Source organism: Urocitellus parryii, chromosome 1, assembly GCF_045843805.1.
Source record: "Urocitellus parryii isolate mUroPar1 chromosome 1, mUroPar1.hap1, whole genome shotgun sequence".
Taxonomy (NCBI): domain Eukaryota; kingdom Metazoa; phylum Chordata; class Mammalia; order Rodentia; family Sciuridae; genus Urocitellus; species Urocitellus parryii.
The window spans coordinates 167,610,927-167,631,492 of record NC_135531.1 but is presented as its reverse complement, the minus strand read 5'-3'; the positions used below and the strand labels follow the sequence as shown (position 1 = coordinate 167,631,492).

The following is a 20,566-nucleotide window of genomic DNA, read 5'->3' as shown; positions in this document are numbered from 1 at the left end:
TTGCATTCTCAACTGGAAAAATCCTTTTGTAAGGTAAGAGATTATGGCATATTTTCCCTGTCCTTGGAACCTGATGTGGAGTCTTACATATCCAGAGTGGGTTTGGTGTCACTAGTTGCCAGTCAATGGTGGGAAAACTTTGCAAAGAAGGAAATTATCTGTGTTCACAGGAAGAAAGCACTCTTCTTCATTCTTGTAAGATTTTGAAAAATCTATGTGGAATTCATCTTCAAATCTATGAAGACCCTGCATTTATTATAAGCAAATAAGATAGTTTCACACTGTATTATATATGCTTAGGAGTAATGGGAAAGGAAGGGAGCTTAAGAGGGGACAAACAGAAGAGAAATAGAAATGGAGAAAGAGGAAAAGGGGCAAGAATCGGGAAGTTCGAAATTAATTCATCTGACAAATATTTGTTTCACACCAGCACACTGAAACCTTTCTCAAAAACACCTGGTTTCTTGTAATTACACACTTGTGAGTGATTTCATCAGTAGACTTGGGATTTTAGGCACTGTGACCACAGGGAGGTGTTGAGGCGGTGGATCTCACAGTACCTACCCACTGTGCATTTTCAGCCCCTTGTGGGAAGGCACTCTGCACGTGACTACTGCCTCCTGCTATCCAGGCGATGGACATGGCCATGACATGGATCTTCATCTTCTGCAGGGCTTCCAGGCCCTGGCCAGGAGTCTCCTGAGAGCTCCCTTCACGTCCTTATTCCTCAGGGTATAGATGAAGGGATTGAGGGTGGGTGTGATTATGGAGTAGAAGAGGGAGATGAACTTGCCCTGCTCTTGGGAGTAGCTGGAGGGGGGCTGTAGATACATGTAGATGGCAGGCAGGTAGAAGAGGGAGACCACCACCAGGTGGGAGGAACAGGTCCCAAAGGCCTTGTGCCGTCCCATGGAGGTCTGGATCCTGAGCACAGCCTGGGCAATGAAGCCATAGGAGAGGAGGATGAGAGCCAGGGGGACCAGCACAAAGAAGGCCACCAGAACGGCCAGTGTGGTGTCATTCACTGCAGTATCCGCACACGACAGCTTGATCATAGCTGGCACCTCACAGAAGAAGTTGTTCAGCACCTGCCGCCCACAGAAGGGCAGCTGGACTGTCAGGACCACTTGAACGAGGGAGTTGCCAAAGCCACTGAGCCAGGCCACAGCCACAAGCTGCTGGCAGAGAGGGCGGTGCATGATAATGGCATACCGCAGGGGCTCACAGATGGCCACGTAACGGTCATGGCAGCCAGGACGATGCACTCGGTGCACCCCAGCCAGTGGAAAATGGCATACTGCATGGTGCAGCCACCGTAGCTGATGGTCTTCCTGGAGCTGCCCATGTTGGCCAGCATCTGGGGGACCGTGGTGGTCGTGTAGCACAGGTCCAGGAAGGACAGGTGGCTGAGGAAGATGTACATGGGGCTCTGCAGCTGGGCATCTAGCCGGGACACCAGGATGATGGAAATGTTTCCCAGCATGGCCAGAATGTAGGATACCAGGAGGACCACGAAGAGAGGAAGTTCTAGCCATGGTCTGTCAGAGACGCCCAGAAGGATGAAGTCCTTTGGAGGATCCCACAGGAAGCTCTGGTTGTCACTTCTCATGGTGAGGCATCTTGTGGCACCTGTGATGAGTCAAGAGAGTGGGAATGAATGAGTCCTGTCAGAAGGTAATCATCATTTTACACCTGTCTGACCTTTCTGACCTCTGCAGTTACTGGAACTGGGGGAGTCAGACAACTGCACCTGTGTCCTCACTTCCCTTCCTTCTCTGTGACCATGCCCCCTCATGTTTCCAACGTCAGTGTCTGCATCTGCTGAGATGGGGAGTAGAGCCTCAGGTGGCCAAGGGACTGGGGTGAGGGGACGCACACATGACAGGTTTATTTGAGTTGGACTGCTTCAGGTCTTTGCAGACACACTCAGGGGAATTGTCCACTCTCAGGCTTTTCACCTTGTCTTTGGTGGTGGTGGTGGGAGAAAGGAGGAAGATGATAAAGCAAGATGGGCTTCATAAGCAGCTGGGGGCTCTGGGGGCTCAACTCTGGCTGCAAGAGGTGCTCATGCCTCTCTGGAGCACAGCACTCTCCCCTCCCACAGATCACTGGCTTTGGCAGTGCCAGACTGCATGGGTACCTGGAGTGGAGCAGCCGAGACATGTCACTTCAGCTCTAGGTTTGTCATGACCCCTGAGAGGCCCCCAAGCACAGAGTGTTGAGCACAGGAACCTGTGAAGACCATCTCTGGAGGTGTTCAGTGCAAGATCAGCCTGCCTCCGAGCTCGCACTCTACATGTGACTTCTTTGCCAGTCTACTGTCCTCTCTCAGGAAGGAAGCAGTGAGGCTTCTGGGGGACCTTGCTGTTTGGGGGTACCTGGGCTGCCCTGTTTTATGCATGGGCTTTCCCACTCAGGGCCTTTGGTCCCCAACTCCTATCCTCTCCCAAGCACTGTGCCTTCAAGTTCATGATGGGCTTGCTATTGCTCCATGCTGAGAGTGGAAAGAAGTCAAACCCTCTATGTAGGTAATTTAGGGAGGATTGATTTTCAGTTATGGAAAAGAAAGCTAGCGTATGACATTTCTATGACGGCAGAGTGGCTTTTCTGAAGTCACCATGGACAGGGTAAAAACTTGGGGGAGTAAAGGGGTACAGCTCAGGGTTAGCACAAGGGCTTAGTCTCTGTGAGCCCCCAGTTCTATCCCCAGCATGCTCACAGGAGAAATCAAGACACTGGGGAAGAAAACGACCTCTGTGTTGGGTTCAGTTCTCTATGTAAAGTCTCTTGTCAAAACGGTACAATAAAGAAAATCTGAGAAGTCTCGACTGGCTGCATTTCTACCTTTCCCCTGGTCTTCTGTCCACAGGTAGAGCTTCCCCTTCTCAGTGTTGCCCTCCTTGCCCAGTCCCTGCTTTGCCCTCCAGGGTCTGGCCTCCTGCTGTGGCTGCTGTGTTTGCTGCCTGCTGTGTCTTTGCACCAGGCCACTGCAGGGCCAGTGCCTGGCCAGTCCAGGGCAGGTGCTTCCCCAGGATGATCTCCTTCCAAGAGGCCTTGTTCTCTGTTTCTCACTTGGAGCTCCAAGGTGCCTCTTTCCTTCCATCCTTGGAAGCTCTGTTGGAGCGAATCAGAATGGCTTCCCCTGCACTCCACATTTCCTCCTCAGCCTGTTCCAGTTTTGTAATTTCTGGCTCCGAGAGAGAAGCTGTGCCTCAAATGGGCCTCTATGTTCCTGGTGGGGCATTGGCCTGCTGGGTCCTCCCTGGTTGGGCAGCTCTGGCCAGGGGCAGCCCCTCTCTCAGTATCTGTTTGGGGCCACCCAAACCAGGAGGGGATTTTCATGTGTTTATTAGCACTGATGAGGGTACCATGCTTGCAGAGGCGCAGGGGTGACATCCAGCGCCCTTTTCCCACACTCCCCACTTCCTTCCCCACCCCTCCTAATGGGTGTTCTGTTCAGGCCCACTCCTCAGTCTCAGGGAGAGGACATTGCATGTCTTCTGTGCCTGACTGGTTACACCTAACAGCACCCTCCAGTTCCACCCATTTTGCTATGAACAGGAATTTGATGTTTTTTTCTTCTTTTTAAATCTTTAAAATTTGTTCTAATTACTTATACTTCACAGTAGCATGCATTTGACACATTGTACACAAATGGAGCACAACTTCTCACTGCTCTGGCTGTACATAGTTGAACAGGATTTCATTCTTTGTGGCTGAAGGACACCCTCTTGGGTTTCCTTCATTCCTCGCTGATGGGCACCTGGGCTCCTGGCTGTTGGGAGTTGTGCACAGTGAACTGGATGGACATGGGGATACCTCCTGCATAAGATTCCTTGCCTTTGGGCACACGCCCAGGGCCATGCTGGACCAAGGTAGATATCTTTCAGTTCTTTGAGTGACCTGGCTTTTCCCCACCATGGCCTCATGAACTTATGCCCCACCAGCAGGGTGGGAGGTGGTCCTTCTCCAATTCCTCTCCAGCAGGAACTTCTTACCTTTTTGATCATAGCCATTCTAAGTGGCTGAGATGATGTGCTTTTTGGTTTTGGTTGGCATGACTCTAACAAAGGAGGTTCAGTTGGCCCCCCCACCCCTTCCTGGGGGGCACGCAAACACTCACACACCCGACCTGGGGACGTGTGTGCATACACACACAGACACACCCCTACCTGGGCGCACACACACACAATACCTTATTTGAGCTCACAGACGCATGCATATCCTACCTGGGCATGTGTGCATACACACACACACACACACACACACACACACACACACACACACATACACACTCACACCTCTCCTGGGTGCCCACACAGAGACACAATCAGGATGGTCACATGCATACACACCACACATGGGTGCACAGACACAGCACCTGGGTGCCTGCACTCACGTGTTCCCTATTTGGGCAAACATTCACACCACCCCCACAGTTTCTTGATCTCACAGCTGGACACTGGTCAGTCTTGGCCCTGTGTGTCCTGCATGGGATGCCTGGCTGTCCATCTCTTTTGACTTGGAGCTCTGCAGGAGGAGCCTCTGACCCCATTGGCCTTCTCTGCCTTCTCTCTGACCACAGATCCCACCGAGGCATAGCCTCTCTTGCTGGATGAACAGCTGTCTCCCAGCCTGACTCAATCCTGCTCAGGCAAGTCCTCCTGGACCCGTGTCTCCAGCTCTCATTTTCGTGTCCTACACATGCCTTCCTGACACCGTGGACTGGGTCATCCCACTTCCAACCTGGCTCCCAGCCCCAGCCAGTTCCCTGTTAGTTTGTGGCTCCTGTTGCCCTCCCCCAGAGGTGTCGGGTGGCTTGCAGTGGTGTGCCAGTCCCTACCACTGTTGTGCAGTGCTCTGTGCAGACCTGTCAGCACTGCTGTGGTGAGCCCTGGTCCTGCGAACAGGGACATCACAGGAGGTTCCTGCTACCCTCCCTGAGTCAGGGACCAGCCCAGCTTCCTCACTGTGCCCCTGGGCTGCTTGGGTTTGCTGTGAGATCCAGCCTGCAGCTGCTTTTCTGGGGACACCCTCGCTTCCTTGCTCTGTCCCCCTTCCTTGTGAGGGCACTGGTGGAGCACGATGGAGCTGTGGGGAGGGCTCAGGTCCCTATGTGCTGCGGGTGGCCTCCCCCCATCCAGGTGGTGTCCACAGAGTTGAATCAGCTGCCTGGTACATGACCATCCTTCACTGACTTCCTGCCCTCTGGATGCCCGGGCCCTGGTGGCATCCAGCAGAGACAGGAAATGAGTGTCCATGCTGTTACCTTGCCAGCCTCTAGTGCATTGTGCAGGGCAGTGTGTCTGGAGCTGAAGGTCAGCCATGCACCCCGTGGTTCCCTGGCATTTTTAGAGGACAATGTCAAAGATGCAGGCTCTGTTGCAGCCCAAGGGGTCTCAGTCTGGGGGCCCACAAGGTGACTATCACTGGAAATGCCCTGCACATTCAGGACAATCCAGCCCATGCCCTGAGGAGGCCCTGGACTTTGCTCTCACTGACCTGGCCCTCGGTCCAAGTGGAGAGGGGATTCAGCCTCAGCAGCACCTGCTCCCTGTCAGCAGGCTTTCTGGAGGTGCTGGGCCTCCTGCAATCTCTGAGGCAGCAGGTGGCTGTGGGCTCGAGGTGGCCCAGCCTTGCTCCCAGGTTAATCCTGAGGATGTGGCATCCAGGGGCAAAGTGCCGGTCCCTGCTGCATGAGCATGCCTCAGTCAGGTTTGCTATCTCCACTCCTGAGGGAGGCTGGGCTCCTTGTCCCCAGACAGCCAGTGGTGCCTCTTCTCCCCTGGCAGGAGGCTGTCCCTGAGGTCTGTTGATTGGTGTCAAGGGCTGGCTTCCAGTCAAGGCCCTGTGTTGGGCTGGGGCCTTGGAAGAGAAGCTGGTGGTGAGTAGTGGGATTTGACTCTTCAGGATTTTGAGGGAGACTGCAAATTCAGCCTGCAGCCAGCAGTGTTGGCCCTGTGGAGCCTGAGACCCCAGTGGCCAAAGCAGAGTTGACCACTCTTTGTCTGTGTGTCTTTGGGCAGATTTCCTCCTTTCTCTGTGTCTCACTGTGTCATCTGCAGATATGAGAAGTACTAGGACCGCCTTCCAGAATCTGTTACAAGGGTGAGACGCAAGGGTGTTGGCCAAGCTCTTAGAACAGTGACTGCCACAGGTACATGTGGAGATTTCTCTTCTGATCACTGTACACAGTCCCAGCTACCCGTTTCATTGGTTACAAGGGGAGAAAAGGTTCAAGTTCAATGGGGAATGAAATTAAAACATTCTAGCTCAACACAGTGAAGGGAAGGGCTTTAGGAAGGCTTATTCCATTTTAGGATAAATTTTATTATGTGTATTTGAGTCATAAAGTGATGCTGTATTTTTTGTATGTGGTACAATGGTTTGCACTGCAGAACAAGCTGCATGTCCATTGTCTCAGCCACCCACTGTCCAGTGGTAAGAGCGCTGCAGTCACTGCTGGCTGCCCAGCGCATAGTACCGTGGAGAGCCCTGGCCCTGGTGTGGCTCCTCCTGGGCACCTGCACCCGTGCCCTTTCCCCTGTCCCTCCTCACTTCCTCAGGGCCTGGCCTGGTGGCTGCTGCCTGGCTCTCCTTTTCTTCAGGTCCCAAGAGTGAGATCACTCAGGGATTTTCTTCCTGTCTGGCTGATTGCTCAGCACAGGCCCTATAAGCCACCCAGGCTGTTTGAACAGCAGAATGGCATCCCTCTTGAGGGCCGAGGGTCCCCTGTGTGTCCTTGTGTTGGCCTTACCGCCGGGTCCACATCTGCTCACCCGTGGAGGACGCCTGGGCTCTTCTCTGGCTGGCTGTGTGGAGGGTCTGCTGGGAGCGAGGCAGAGGGCATCCTTGGAGGTTTATGTCAGTGTGCACTGTAGGGATGACTGCTCACCTCTTCAGCCTCCTGCTCTTTCCATCTGGCTTTGGGGGACATTCCAGACACTCGGGGCACAATGGCCAGGAGATGTGCCCATGTCCCTTTTTCTTCCAGATGACATTTTCCCAGCATTCAGGGTCAAGGCCGGACAGCTTCAGTCCTGTCCTACTCATTCTGAGATGCCCGAAGGCTGCGAGAGGAGTTTCTGTGGAGACTGCAGGGCCTCACTCACTTGCTGTGGAAGGTGGGTCTCAGTCTCCACCTGCTGCTGTGCTGAGACATGCCTCCCTGGGAGGCCAGGAACCTGCACTGGGACAGCAGAAGAGCAGTCCCCACTAGGGGTGAAGGTGCATGAAGTGTGGCCTAAATATGGTGAAGGGAGAGCTCCTTGAGCATCTGGGGAAGCCCTGGGAAGTAAGTATGAGGATGGGGCTGCTGCGAGATGTCCCCCAGAAACCATCTGATGCCAAGGTGGCCTGCAGTGACCCTCAGTTTGACATGTGTATGTGCCATGTGTCTATCTGAGATCAGGTCATCTACACAGATACCTGCCCGTGACACCGGAAAGTGCAGCCTTGCAGTCCACACCCTTGGTCTCTAGTGCACCATCGCTGCACACAATCCTCCGGGTCAGTGCTGAGCTGCTGCACTTCTGTATCTCCCACCTCACCTTGCAGCCCCAAACCCACCCCTGAAAGCCAGCATTTCACAGAGGACTGTTGGGAGCCTTGCTCTAGAATTTTCTGTTCCTAATACTAAACCAATTGTACACAAAGACACCCTCCTGCTTAGGCCTGTGGCAAGAGGAGGGTGCTGCCAGAAGCAGAGGATGTATCTAGTGGGGGACAAGATCTACTCTCAAAGGACATTACGGTGGAGACTAAAGAGGCAGAAGGAAACTCCTTGTTTCGAGGTTGTTAGGAAGGATCAAAGAGTGGGTGTCTTCCAAAATTGGCGTCCCCACCGCCCCCCTGCACAGGCCGTGTGTGCAGCACACCTGCAGGGCACCATGAACAGTGGCCTTTCAGTCAGATCTGTGCCCCACCAGGGCTCTGTGCCACAGGGGTTATGGGCATGCAGGATTCATATTAATCCACGTGCAAGGGGCTGGCTGGCTCTGATCTTTAAAATTGCCAGTAAAGCAGACAAAGTAGGCAGAGGCAGGTGATGATCCTACACAGGCAAGAATTATAAAGAGGTGCTGGATATTCCTCACACATTCACTGAGGAACACAAAGTGACTTTTGTCGTGGTGAGGTCACCCTAAATGACCAAAGATGGATGGTGAGGGCATTAATGAAGCAAAGGTTTGATAAAGTGTGGGATGAAGAAGTCTGTTAGGAAAGGAAGCTCATGAGATGCTGAGAGACAGGAGAGGTAACCTGCCTACAGGTACCACCGGTTAATCCATTCAAGCAGATCAACCTACTAGTGAGGTTACACCTCCCATAAGATAATCATTTCACCTCTGAATATTCTTGCATTTTTTCACTTTTGAGCTTTTGAGGGATACCTCACATCAAAACTACAGCAGTGAATCATGTCTACTGCTCATTTTTAAAAAATGTGTCATGAATACTGAATAATATGTGGACTTTTGAAAGCCATGCATCTTTAATAAGTAAAATAAGCCAGGAACAGAAAGACAAGTACCACAGATCTCACTTGTGTGGAATCTGATCAGGTTAAACTTACAGGAGTGGAATGTGGTTTGTGATGACAGGATGAGCAGAGTGGGAGGGAAGGGGGGACAGATAGGGAAAGGTGGGTCATCACAGGTAGGCAGCAGCGGGCAGCTCTGCGGTGCTGTGATACAGTTGGCGACTGTGGAGGCTAGCATCGTGTGTTAAGATGATGTGGGATGTATATTTCAAAGAAAGGACTTTGAAAGTTTTCACCATAAATGGTTCATGTTTGAGGTGTCAGCAAACTTTGTTGGAAGGCACCTGGGCAAGGGGAGTGATTGTGGGAAAGGGTTCCAAGGTGGTACTTTCCACTCCATGGGGGTGGGGACAATGCTGGTCCTTCTGGCTCTGGATAGCCGCGCTGGGCAGTGCCAAGGTGGGCGCAATGGTGCTTAGAGATTTTTGAGTCTAAAGAGTCTTCCCATCACTGGGTGATTGACGAGGGGGAAGGGAGCCCTTCTTCTGTGTTCACAGAGACTCACCTGGGCAGTGCCATGGTGTGTGCGAGCCATTGTTCCAGGAGACAGGCAGAGACCACCACTCCTTAGGACCTGAGCCAGCCCTGGGATGCAACCCCCTCCAGACTGCCTTCACATCCTTGTTCTCAGGGTGTAGAGCAGGGGGTTGGGCAGTGGGGGACCACACAGTAGAAGAGGGACATGAACTTGGTCTGGGTGCTGTTGGTGGGGGGCTGGAGGTATATGAGGATGCCTGGCCCAAAGTGCATGAGGACAACCAGCAGGTGGGCGCTGTAGGTGCCCAGTGCCTTGTGCTGCCCTGGGCCCTAGCAATGCAGGTGCAGGAGATGAGCACAAGTAGTGGAGCCACTATGCCGAAAGGGACCGCTCCCAAGGTCAGGACCAGGTCGTTTGCCCTGGTGTCACACAGGCTAGCTTGATCAGAGCCGGCACCTCGCAGAACAAGTGGTCCAGGTTATGGTGCCCACAGAAGGGAAGCTGGAGGCTGAGTGTGGCTTGGAGCACAGAGTTGGCCAGGCTGCTGGACCAGACTGTGTCAGCCAGCTGCCCACACACCCACGGGCACATGATGAGTGGGTACTGGAGGGGCTGGCAGATTGCCATGTAGAGGTCAAAGTCCATCACCGTCAGCAGGGAACATTCTTGCAGCTTGTCCAGTGGAAGAGGTAGGACTGCGTGATGCAGCTCTCGGAGGTAATCGTCTTCTTGTCTCCCAGAGGTTGGCCAGCATCTGTGGGACAATGGTGCAGGTGACACAGAGGTCCAGCACAGAGAGCTTGCCCAGAAGGAGGTACGTGGGCATCTGGAGTCTGGGCTCCAGCAGGGAGAGAGAGATGGTGGGGCTGTTGCCTGTGAGCTTGAGGATGCAGAGACCAGCATCTCTGTGCAGAGGGGGTGCTCCAGCTTGGTACCTGAGAAGCCCAGCAGGATGGTGCTTCTGGGGAGCTCACTCTTTCTCCTCCCATGGCTCTGGCTCTCCACTGGCTGCAGACAAGAGAGGTGAGATGAGCAGGGAGTTTTCATTTCAGTGTCTCCATGGCAACACTCTGAGGCCTTCACCATGGTGGTGGGTGGTCCCGTTAGTTTTTGGAGAAGCCCTCCCTGTGTGGGTCTGCTCTGTCAATCTCTGCCTTTGCTGGTGACACCGCAGGAGGGAGACCTGCCGCATTGCAGGCGGACTTCATGTCGAGGTCCATGCTGAGCCCCGTGGCCTCACCTGTGCACTTATTCTTGTTATTCCTACTCTTTTTTTCTATGACTAAGTTTCTCTCTCAATCCATTCCAAAGCCTTGCTGCTGTCCAGAGGGCAAGGGGCTTCAGCACTTGGCATTCACATCTCTTCCAGGAAAGGCTCTCGGGGGACAGTGCCTGCTGTGTCATTCCCTAGCAGTCAGGGAGGGCCCTGGCTCAGGAGGAGGGCTGGTGACCAGCTACCCTGCAGCTGCCTGGTGCTGTGTCCTTCACTGGGAGGAGACAGCTGCAACTCATTGACAGCAAGCCTCTCTCCCTTTCCTTTTTGCCCCACTGTTTCATTATGGTAAATACAGATAAGATTTTTCCACCTTACCTGTTCCTACTGTGTGCCCTGTGGTTTCAGGGTGCAACCCTCTCGCCTCCCATGGCAACCCCCAGCTTCATTGCTTGCATGTGATTCTGACTGCTCTGACTGCGTCAGCTAACATGATCATGCCATATTTTTAGTTTCACGATTAGCTCATTTTCCTTACACAATGCCCTGAAGTGCATACTGCAGTGCAGGTTGCGAGGTCCTACCTCTTCAGGCCACATAGTACATGTATAAACTTGCTGGTGTGTTACCTGCTGCTAACCCAGAGGTCGCCGGCAGGTTTTGCTGCTGTGAACAGAGCTGCTCAATGTGTGGTGTGGGGTGCTCTCTGACCTGCTTCAGCCTTTGGGGTGCAGTCAACAAGGACAATGTTGAACTGGGAGTCAGGGGACCTGAGGAATCTGGGGAAGAGGCTGTCTGGCAAGCTCCCGTGTCGTTGCCTTTCCACTGCAGTGGACGCGGGTACTGGGTATGCACATCCTCCACAAGCTGGACCCAGGATGGATTGGCTGCCTGACAGGTGTGGAGCTGAACCTTACCTGGGTCCCCTGTCCTTTCCTGGTGGTGACGTGTGCGTCTGCTCCCTCACAGTTTGACCATTGCACCTCTTCTTTGGAGAATGTGTATTTGACACCTTTGCTGGGTTTTGAGACAAGTTTCTGCCCAGCTGGCTGGTCATTAAGTTTCAGGGCACTGTTTATTCTATCATTTCAGGTTTGCCGTGGGTTTTATGTGTGTGTTTTATTAAGTTGACATAGTTTCTATTCCTACTTTTTAATTTTTTTCATTAAAAGAAAGTTGAATTTTGTCAAATTCATCAAATTAGAAAACCTCACATAACTTTTTCTGCTTCCTCTTCTCTTCAAGCACCAACTTGGCTGGCCTTCGTGCACTGGAGCACGCTGTGTCCTGGTGGCCTGCCTGCCTGACCTCGGTGTCCATGCTGTGGGCCTGTTGCGCTTGGCTTCTAGCAGTGGCTGAGGTGCTGCGTCAGTGGTGCTGCAGGGCCTGATTTGGTGTCTGTGCTGTCTTCACCTGGTATTCATGTCTAGGTACAGCTCCATTGTGGGAGGAGAAGAATGTCATCTCTTCAGAGCCTCTGAGAAGACTGTGTCCTTTCCTCACTGGCCGCTGGGCAGTGGTCAGAAGTAAGCCTCCACGTCCAGAAGTTACTGTGCCTGGAGGTGTGGCTGGTGGTGTGTGGGGAATCCCTAGTTACAGCGAACTCTATTTCTACTTCGCTGTTGTCTGTTCCTGGGGGCCTTGTGACCTGGGGGCCCTTGTAGGACCAGTGTCCTTGACGCCTCTTCCTTCTCTCTGCACTCTGAGCCTCCTGCCCCTGCAGGACCAGTGTCCTTGATGTCCCTTCCTTCTCTCTGCACTCTGAGCCTCCTGCCCCTGCAGGACCAGTGTCCTTGACGTCCCTTCCTTCTCTCTGCACTCTGAGCCTCCTGCTCCTCCAACTGCTCTGCTGCACTCATGAGGAGAGGCTTCCAGGGTCCCCTGCATGGACCAATCACTTCCCTCTGTCTGCTTTCATTTCCTGCCTTGGCTTGGATCTCCGTGTATGACCCATGTGCCTCTGGTGACATCCTGTGCTCATCCTCTGTGGGCTGTCACCTCCTGGGGCTGCTTGGCACTGCCCTCTGTGCAGGGTCTGGGGTCCTCTCCTTCTCAGGTTTTCTCCATGCCCTCCTCCTGCCTGGCTCGGGGACTCTCTCGGGGTGGGGGCGAGACCTCGTGCTCCTGTCTTCTCTCCAGACTTTCCTCTGCCTTCTCTCCCCAGGGGGACACTGCCTGGCATGTGCTCAGAGCTGCCCCAGTCCCTCTGGTGAGCTCTTCCCTCGGGACTGTCCTTTCCCTCTCAGAACTGGCTGTGGATCTGCTCACACACCTCTGTGCCATTTTGCACGTGTGCCCTGATCCCAGTCCTCTGCCCTCTGTTCAGAAGTGCAGATTCTAGATCAGTGTGTCCTCACCAAGGTGCAGCCGCTAGGAGTGGGCACTGTGCATCAAGAAAGTTAGGAAGCGCATCACCAGCTCGAAGGGCCAAGGTCACATGTGGTGTTAGAAGAAGAGGAAACAGAATCTTGGGGCTGTGTGCTCACTTCCCGGTGACACAGGCTGGAGACGCAGTGGACAGCCGTCCATCAGCTATGTGCAGGCATCCAGAGAGTGCTGGTTGCAGCAGGTGGGTGTGAGTTCTAATCTGCCCACTACAGGGGCAGCAGGTTTTGGGCTGGCTGGGGTGGTGCTGTGCATGGTGGGACCTCTGCGTGGCTGAGGAGCACAGTGCTGATGCGCAGAGTCCACATCTGGATCCAGTGGGGCCAGCCTGACACAGGGACCCTAGGGTGTGGGACAGGGAGCCCCAGCACATTTCTCTGCCCTCTCTGAGTGCCCTGGAAAGCAGATGGCATGCCTACCTCAGGGCGTGCAGACTCAGTGTGCTGCGGGTGGCCTGGCAGGAGGAGGCCTGCTGAAGTGACTTCTTTACTCTCCACACGACTTTCCTTTAATATGTAATGACCACACAGCAAGCCAGGGAAACCACAGCAGCACAGAGCACCCAGTGTGGGCAGGGCAAGGTCAGTGCCTGGTCCCAGTTCTCGTGCTCCCCTGTCGCACGGAAGCCCTGGCCATTCAGCTGGGCAGGTACACCTCCGCTCCTGACAGGAATTCTCCCTTACAGTATCCAAACCAAGCTAAACCAAACATTAGCATGGTCAAATTTGGATAAGTAAGTATACTATATTTCTGTTAGTTTCTGGTTGATGGACACATTCGTTGGTACTGCTCAGGTGCCGCGTGGGGTTCTGAGGAGCAGGGAGCGGGTGGAGTGGGGAAGAGTGGCTGATGGAGATGCGGGTTCCACCTGCTGGCCTCCTCCTGGTGCAGAGGGTGCTTAGCGTCCACTCCTCTGTCATGACTAAACAGCCCAGTGCAGATCTCTCAGCCTTCCCTCTGCCACGGCTGTCATCCATGACTCCTGTCCACAGTCTTCCAGTGTCCCCCCATGGCCGGCAGCACTGCAGCCACCATCCTGCCCTCTCCTCCAAGGTCAGCTCTTTTACGATCTGTATGTGAGGATCAGCACATTTCTCTGCCCTCTCTGTCTGAGTGCCTATTACAAAAGCAACCCTTAAGGTGGCCAGAGTGTGGAGGACAGGTACCCTCTGCTCAGTGGTGGGCAGGGAAGTTAGCACAGGCGTTATGGAGAGCAGCATGGAGTTTCCTCCCAAAGTTAAGACACAGTGGCTGGGTGACTAGCAGCCAGTTAGGGGACCACAGCCCAGGAGGACATCAGCCAGGGGAGCTTCTGAAGCTGCACCCAAGCTTGATGGCCACTGTGTCCGTCAGCAGGAGGGTGGGAGGCTGAGGGCTGTGCACAGTGGCAAGCTCATTGCCCAGCAAGAGGACGATCGTTTCTCCTGGGGCAATGGACAAGCCTGGGACCACCATTTTAAGTGGTGTAAGCCAGGCAGAGAAAGACAAATGTGATTTTTTTAAGGAATTATCCTTGTGCCATGACACTGTGGGCAACCACTGGGTCAAGTTGGGCCACCAGCTTTGAGGACTAGCAGAAGGAAGGTTCTTGAAAAACGGGAAGGGCCAGCGCTCTCTGGATCCCTGCTGCCGTGGTGCTTGCCTTTTATCCCTCCCAGGAGATCCTGCTGTGGAGCAGCACGGATCCCTTCCTCATGCCAGGCTGTGCTCAGTCTGCCCTGCATCCCGTTAGAGGGCACCGGGACCCTGTGCGCACCTACTCGTGGCACCCAGTCCACCTCTGATGTGGCCTCTCTCCGTTTCCTGTCCCACCAACCTCCCCTTGCTGTTGGCTCTGAGCACACACAGGGGGCATAGGTCCAGCCGGGGTCCTCCTTCCCCCTCTGTGTACCAGGGGAGGCTGCTCCCATCATGCCCAACACAGCCCCTCTCTTCAGAGGATCTGGGATCCTGTGGTGATGACTCTAGAATTTAAACAAGAGAGAGAATTTGTTGTTCCACTGAGCCTCCTGAGGGTTAGTGTCTGGCTCCTCTGGGGTATGAGCCATGTGCAAGCAGATAATTAGTTCAAAGGCCAAGTTTGCAGGAAGGTGCCTCCAGGGGGAGTCATGTCTCATTCATTATCTTGTCTCATTCATTATCTTCCCCCAGGGTGCATGGCTGAAAGTGAAGGAAGTCTCTTCACACAGCAAAGCTCTCACCCCAGGGGCTGAGCATTCTGTGGCCACCTCTGTCCCTGTGTGGCTCCCTACCAGAGCAGGCAGAGGGAGCTGTGTCCAGCACAGGGAGCCACTCCAAGTCCCCAGAGGCTCCCACCCTAGTACTTCCTGGGCCCGGCATGGCTTCTGCATGAGATGAGCTGGGCGCGTCCAGGGTAAGGTGACTGAGGACAGGTGTCTTTGTTCATGACTGGCGAAGCAGCTCGTGGCTCCAGAGAGAACCCAGCATGTCTGCCTGTCACCATGGGCATTCTAGTCCAAGGGCAATAATGGCCTCTGGTGAAGCCACAGACTCCAGGGCAGCCATGGACTCTGGAGCAGTCTCAGCCTCTGGGACAGCCATGGACTCTGGAGCAGCCACAGCCTCTGGTGAAGCCACACCTTCAGGGCAGCCGTGTCCTCTGGGGCAGCCCTGGCCTATAGGCCAGCCACAGCCTTTGGGGCAGCTGGGCCTCTGGTGAAGCAGGCTGCGCCGGGCCTTAGCTGGAGCTGTGCTTCCCTCACACTGGCCACCACACTCACTCCTGGGCTCCCAGTGTGGCTGTCACCCATTAGAGTCCCTGGGAACCCAGACACCGCCTGGCTTGGTCTGTGAACGCCTTGTTGATTGTGAGGGCTGTTCTCGCCAAGGGGGCTCCTGTTGAACCAGTGCAAGCCCAGCACGGTGAGCACTGTCATAGTGTCACCACTGGGCCTCAGTGCACATGGAGGAACATCCCTGATCTCCCGGCTTGAAAGGTGACATGGGTTTGACTCATGAGAGGCCTTTCTGCCCCCACCACTCAGCATGGGGCTGGGTCAGGTTCAGCTATGTAGAGTTGGCAGAGATCCCTGCAGGTGTCACCACACAGGCAACAGTGAGTCCCTCCCAGTGTCCCCACACATAGACCAGCCAACCTTACAGGTGTCCCCACACAGGGTCTGGCCAACCCCTCCAGATCCCCACATGGAAAGTTACGCTACATACAATCCACATAAGTGTGAGTGAGGAGCAGCCAGTCCATGTGCTTTACAGAATTCCACCCAAGCCTCTGTCCCCATGAGGAGTGCTAGTCATTCTTCCACTCAGCCAGCTGTCTCGCCATCTCTGTCCATCTTGTGTCATCTGTCAGCTATCTGATATGTATGTCATCTGTCTTCTCTCTATCCAGCTCCGTCATCTATCATGTGTCCCCCTCCCCTGTCCATCATGTGTTGTCTGCTTATCTAACCCTCCATCCATCCTGTAGCTACCCTCCAGCTCCTGTGTCTACATCATCTGTCATCCATCTATCCAGATCCATCATCTTGTATGGTGTCATCTGTGGCCTGTCTATCTGTTAGGGTCTGTAAACAAGCCAAGATGGCGCCTGGCATTTTGCCAGAGGGAGTGGTTTGTGAAGTAACGCCAGTGAGCCATTAAGTGTGGAGATTCCTTATAGGTTGACTGCTGTATCTAGTTTATGTTAATTAAGATAAGCTGTGTGGAATGTATATATACCCCTCCTGTCCTACAATAAACGGCTCCCACTCCAGCTGTATCAATGTACACAAGTTGTTCGTCACCCCCCCTGGCTATTTTGCCCAGCCAGCCGGGCTGCGGCATCTAATCATCTGTCATCAGTGATCCATCCATCCACCCATCCATGCACCCTGTGTCTATCCTCGAGCTCTGATCTCTGTATCACCTGCCATTGTCTATCATCCCTGTCTCTCCTCTGTCTTCCATCCATCTCTGGTCTGTCTCCCACCCTGTGGGAGGTTGCAAGCTGATGAGAGTGCTGTGGGCTGGGGGCTGCAGATGGGGTCTTCACTCCACTGAGCTTGCATTCTGGTTGGAAGGGACTCACAGCTGGTGAGGGAAACCAGGAGGTGTAGAAGGCAGTTTCCCATTCTGGTGGGAGCCCTGAAACCATAATGACAGCACAGAGGGGTACTGGGAACCACATTGAGGGTGCCCAGGGCAAGACTCATAGAGCAGGTGACATCTGGGCTGAAGCCAAGACTCGAAGAACAGCCAGAGGGAAAGGCAGGGCCCAAACATGGAGGCAGCACTAGCTTACTATAGGCTTTCCATTTAATTTTGTTTTGGAATCGCTTGGACATTTCAGTCAGGTTTTAAGAGCAATAATTCAAGTCCAGTATAGCCTCTGCCCCATTCACATACTTTTCTCTTTCTAGTTTTTTTTTTTTTTTTTTTTTTTGTGCTGGGAATGGAACCCAGAGCCTCACATATTCTGGGAAAGTACTCCACCATGGAGCTACAGTCCAGCCTTTTTTACTTTTTATTTTGAGACAGGGTCTGCCTAGTTGCTGAGGCAGGACTACTTGCAATCCTCCTGCCTCAGCCTCCCAAGTAGCAGGGATTGCAGGCCTGTGCCATGGTGCCTAGCAAGAGCCAAATCCATGTATCAGTTTAAGGGCGTCATTCTCTCCCTTTCTTAAGACTATCCATCATCCAGTTTGTTTACCTCTTTGTGAGCCTTTGTTATTTTCTGTATTTTTCTTTGGAGCTTTCTGATAGGTTTGTGCCGATGTTTCATTTGCATCTGAATTTGCATTTGCCTAATGACTAGTATCCCCAACACATGACGTATCTTCTGTGGTGAGACACCTCCTCCTGACTTTTGATCATTTTCTAATTGGATTAAACTGAATATTTTTGAGAGAGCTTCATATATTATAGACACCAGACCTCTGTTATAGTTTGAAAATGTTTTTCCATTCTATAGCTTGCCTTTTAAGCCTCTTAGTGGTATCTTTTCCTAGGCGAATTTTGATTTGGGTTAAGCCCAATCGATAACCTTTCCTTTTGTGGGTTGCTGAGAGTCAAGTCTAAGAATTTTTTGCCTCTTCCTGGGTCCTGAAGGTTTCCTCACCTTCTTCTTTTAAAATTACATAGCTTTACAGTTTACATTGAAGCCCACAACACATTCAATTCCTTGAGCTGTGTGGTCCATTTGCATCCAAGTTCATGGTCCAGAATGTTTGGTCATACAGGAGACCTATGTTGAGGCCCTGGGTGTCCTCAGTGCCAGTGTTTGTCCTCAGGCTGTGTCTTCTCCCCAGAATTGCTCCTAACCTCTCGGGAGCTCCAGCCCACGTGGGGAGCTCACTCCAGGCCCTGGCAGTCTTTGTGGGTTGCTCCCCTCCCTGCTCCAGTCCTGTGACTCTGTACACACTCTTGGAGTCAGGTAGGCTGCTTCCCTCCTCTGTGTTCCTTATCTTTTCAGAGTTACTCACTATTGGCCTTTCTAGTTTATTTTCCTTTCCTTAAAAAAATGTAGAATAATCTTGTCTGTAGCTACAAATTGGAAGGGGTGTGGTTTGGGGTAAGAATGGTGTTGAGCCTGTGTGGGGGACAGCTGGCACTTGGGTTGTCTTGAATCTACCAAGGCTGGAGGCCTCTGCGGATTGAAATCTTGGGGGGTTCTTTCAATCTGGGTCTTGGTTTTCAGCCTGTGGGTTCTATGCATGCTTCCTTTTACATTTGTGAGGCTTATGCTAATTTTTTATATTTGGGAGCTTAGTGCTTCCTCCCTGGGGGTCCTTGAGAACACCATAGTCCCTGGGGTCCCCCGGGCTTGGCTCTGTAAACAAGCTGACACCAGCCTCCTCAGGTCCCCAGATGCCTCATTTCCCAAGCTACAGGAGATGAAAGCCACCTTTCCTGCCCCTAGGTGAGCCAGTGCCACGGTGTCCCTGGCTATGCCTGGGACTCAGCCTGCTTCCCCACCTCAGGCTACTTCCTCATGGAGGCCCCTTTTCCCCCATGCAGGGACCTGCCACTGTGAGACAAAGGCATTTTGATCTGAAATATGGGTCCAGGCCACACCACCTGCTGAGCTAAGGTGAGACTCTGGCCACTCCTGCCTCAGGAAGTTATTTCTCCTCCTCCTTCTGCTGCTGAGAGCTCCACCAACTCTTCTTCAGGTCAGATGTCATTTTTCTGTTTGATTTTCTATCAGAGTTGTCACTGAAGTTGTCTTTGGAAGACCCAGAATTGGCTGCTCATTCTGGAGAAGTCTCCCCTGATCTCTGGAATTGAGGGAAGAAGGGCTTCAGAACCTCAGGTCCTCAACTTTCCCGGAATAAGAAGGGTGAGGACTTTGAATTTTTTTTGTGTGTGTGGAAATGAGGCTCAGGTCTGACTCTCTACTGAAATCATCTTTGTGATGGCTTCTATTAGGGCTTATATTGGTTAGTGTGCATCAGAGTAGGGAGCTTCCCAACCCCGACTTCTAATTTGGAACTCCATTTTTGAGAAAGATACTGCATCTGATTCAAAAAAGATAGAACACACTGATTTCTACAATGAATCGTAGGCATATAAAGATGATTCTGTTCTACTTGTTTGCCTTGTCCCTGCTGGCCAACCCAGGGTGCCCCTGGAGACTAGAGGCACACATAAAACCACACTCTTGTGTAGGAGAGGAGCCAGGTTGAACAGAAAGCTCTGTTCTTCTGTATCAGCATAGAGAGAGCTTCTCTGTGATTGTGAAAAGAATCACAGGCTTTCCTCTAGAGATGGCTGAGACTAAGGGAGCTCTCTGTAGGCATGTAAGTGCAGGTTGGTGAGGGAAAGGTGACAAATGACAGCAGCCACAGCCCTATAGCACGAAAAGGATGGGAAAGGAGGAAGTGCAGAGCAGGGGACCTGAGCCCTGGGCTTGGCTGCCATAGGACCTGAGAGAGTGCAGAGCAGGGGACCTGAGCCCTGAGCTTGTCTGGCACAGGACAGGAGGGAGTGCAGAGCAGGGGAACTGAGCCCTGGGCTTGGCTGCTATAGGACAGGAGGGAGTACAGAGCAGGGGACCTGAGCCCTGGGCTTGGCTGGCACAGGACAGGAGGGAGTGCAGAGCAGGGGACCTGAGAACTGGACTTGGCTGCCATAGGATAGGAGGGAGTGAAGAGAGGGGACCTGAGCCCTGAGCTTGGCTGGCATAGAACAGGAGGGAGTGCAGAGAGGGGACCTGAGCCCTGGGCTTGGCTGTCACAGGACAGGTTAGAGTGCAGAGCAGGGGACCTGGGCCCTAAGCTTGGCTGGCATAGGACAGGAGGGAGTGCAGAGCAGGGGACCCAAGCCCTGGGCTTGGCTGGCACAGGACAGGAGGGAGTGCAGAGCAGGGGACCTGGGCCCTGAGCTTGGCTGGCACAGGACAGGAGGGAGTGCAGAGAAGGGGACCTGAGCCCTGGGCTTGGCTGCTATTGGAAGGAGGGAGTGCATAGAGACAGGAATGGCCAGAGAGAGTCTCACCTTAGCTCAGTGGGTGGTGTGGCCTGGACCCACATTTCAGATCAATGCCTTTTTCTCACAGTGGCTGGTCCCCACATGGGGAAAAAGGGGTCTAAAAATTCCTAAATAAGAATGTGCAGTATATCTGAAATATAAATAGTTCCCCTACTCTTTGTTGTTAATTTCTATCCATTAAAGCCTAGAAAGCCCTGGTCTGTCCTCCATGAGTTGGTGTGGTTGGAGCATAACCTTACGTCAGAGAATCAAGTCCCATTCACCAACCCAATTTCAGAACATTAGGCCGAAGTTTCCATAATGAGTTCACATTTATTATTTCATGACAATGAAACTACTAAAGGAATTTGACATTTTCAGAGCTCCTTTGCAATTTCATGACTGTCAACTAAACACCTGGGCAGGATGCGAGTCAGAGGACTATGCATGGTGGCCACCTCACACTGATGTAATAAAACATGGAGGAAAAATGTTTTTAAAAGACCTGAGGTCACCTTGC

The 20,566-nt window shown here is 53.0% G+C and overlaps 1 long non-coding RNA gene and 1 pseudogene across 2 annotated transcripts in view; one reads left to right on the top strand and one right to left on the bottom strand.

Annotated features, from left to right (window-relative positions):
- The window catches only part of LOC144254664 (uncharacterized), a 91,541-nt gene that overhangs the window by 62,160 nt on the left and 8,815 nt on the right, over positions 1-20,566 (top strand). Inside the window, exon 3 of one of the 2 annotated variants that reach the window (XR_013343556.1) lies at positions 18,595-18,634. The exons of the other annotated variant lie outside the window; for it this stretch is intronic. This is a non-coding gene — a long non-coding RNA (uncharacterized LOC144254664). Of the gene's footprint in view, positions 1-18,594; positions 18,635-20,566 lie in introns of those variants that run through there. 2 annotated transcript variants of the gene reach the window in all.
- LOC144254660 (olfactory receptor 2B11-like) lies at positions 660-1,609 on the bottom strand (annotated as a pseudogene).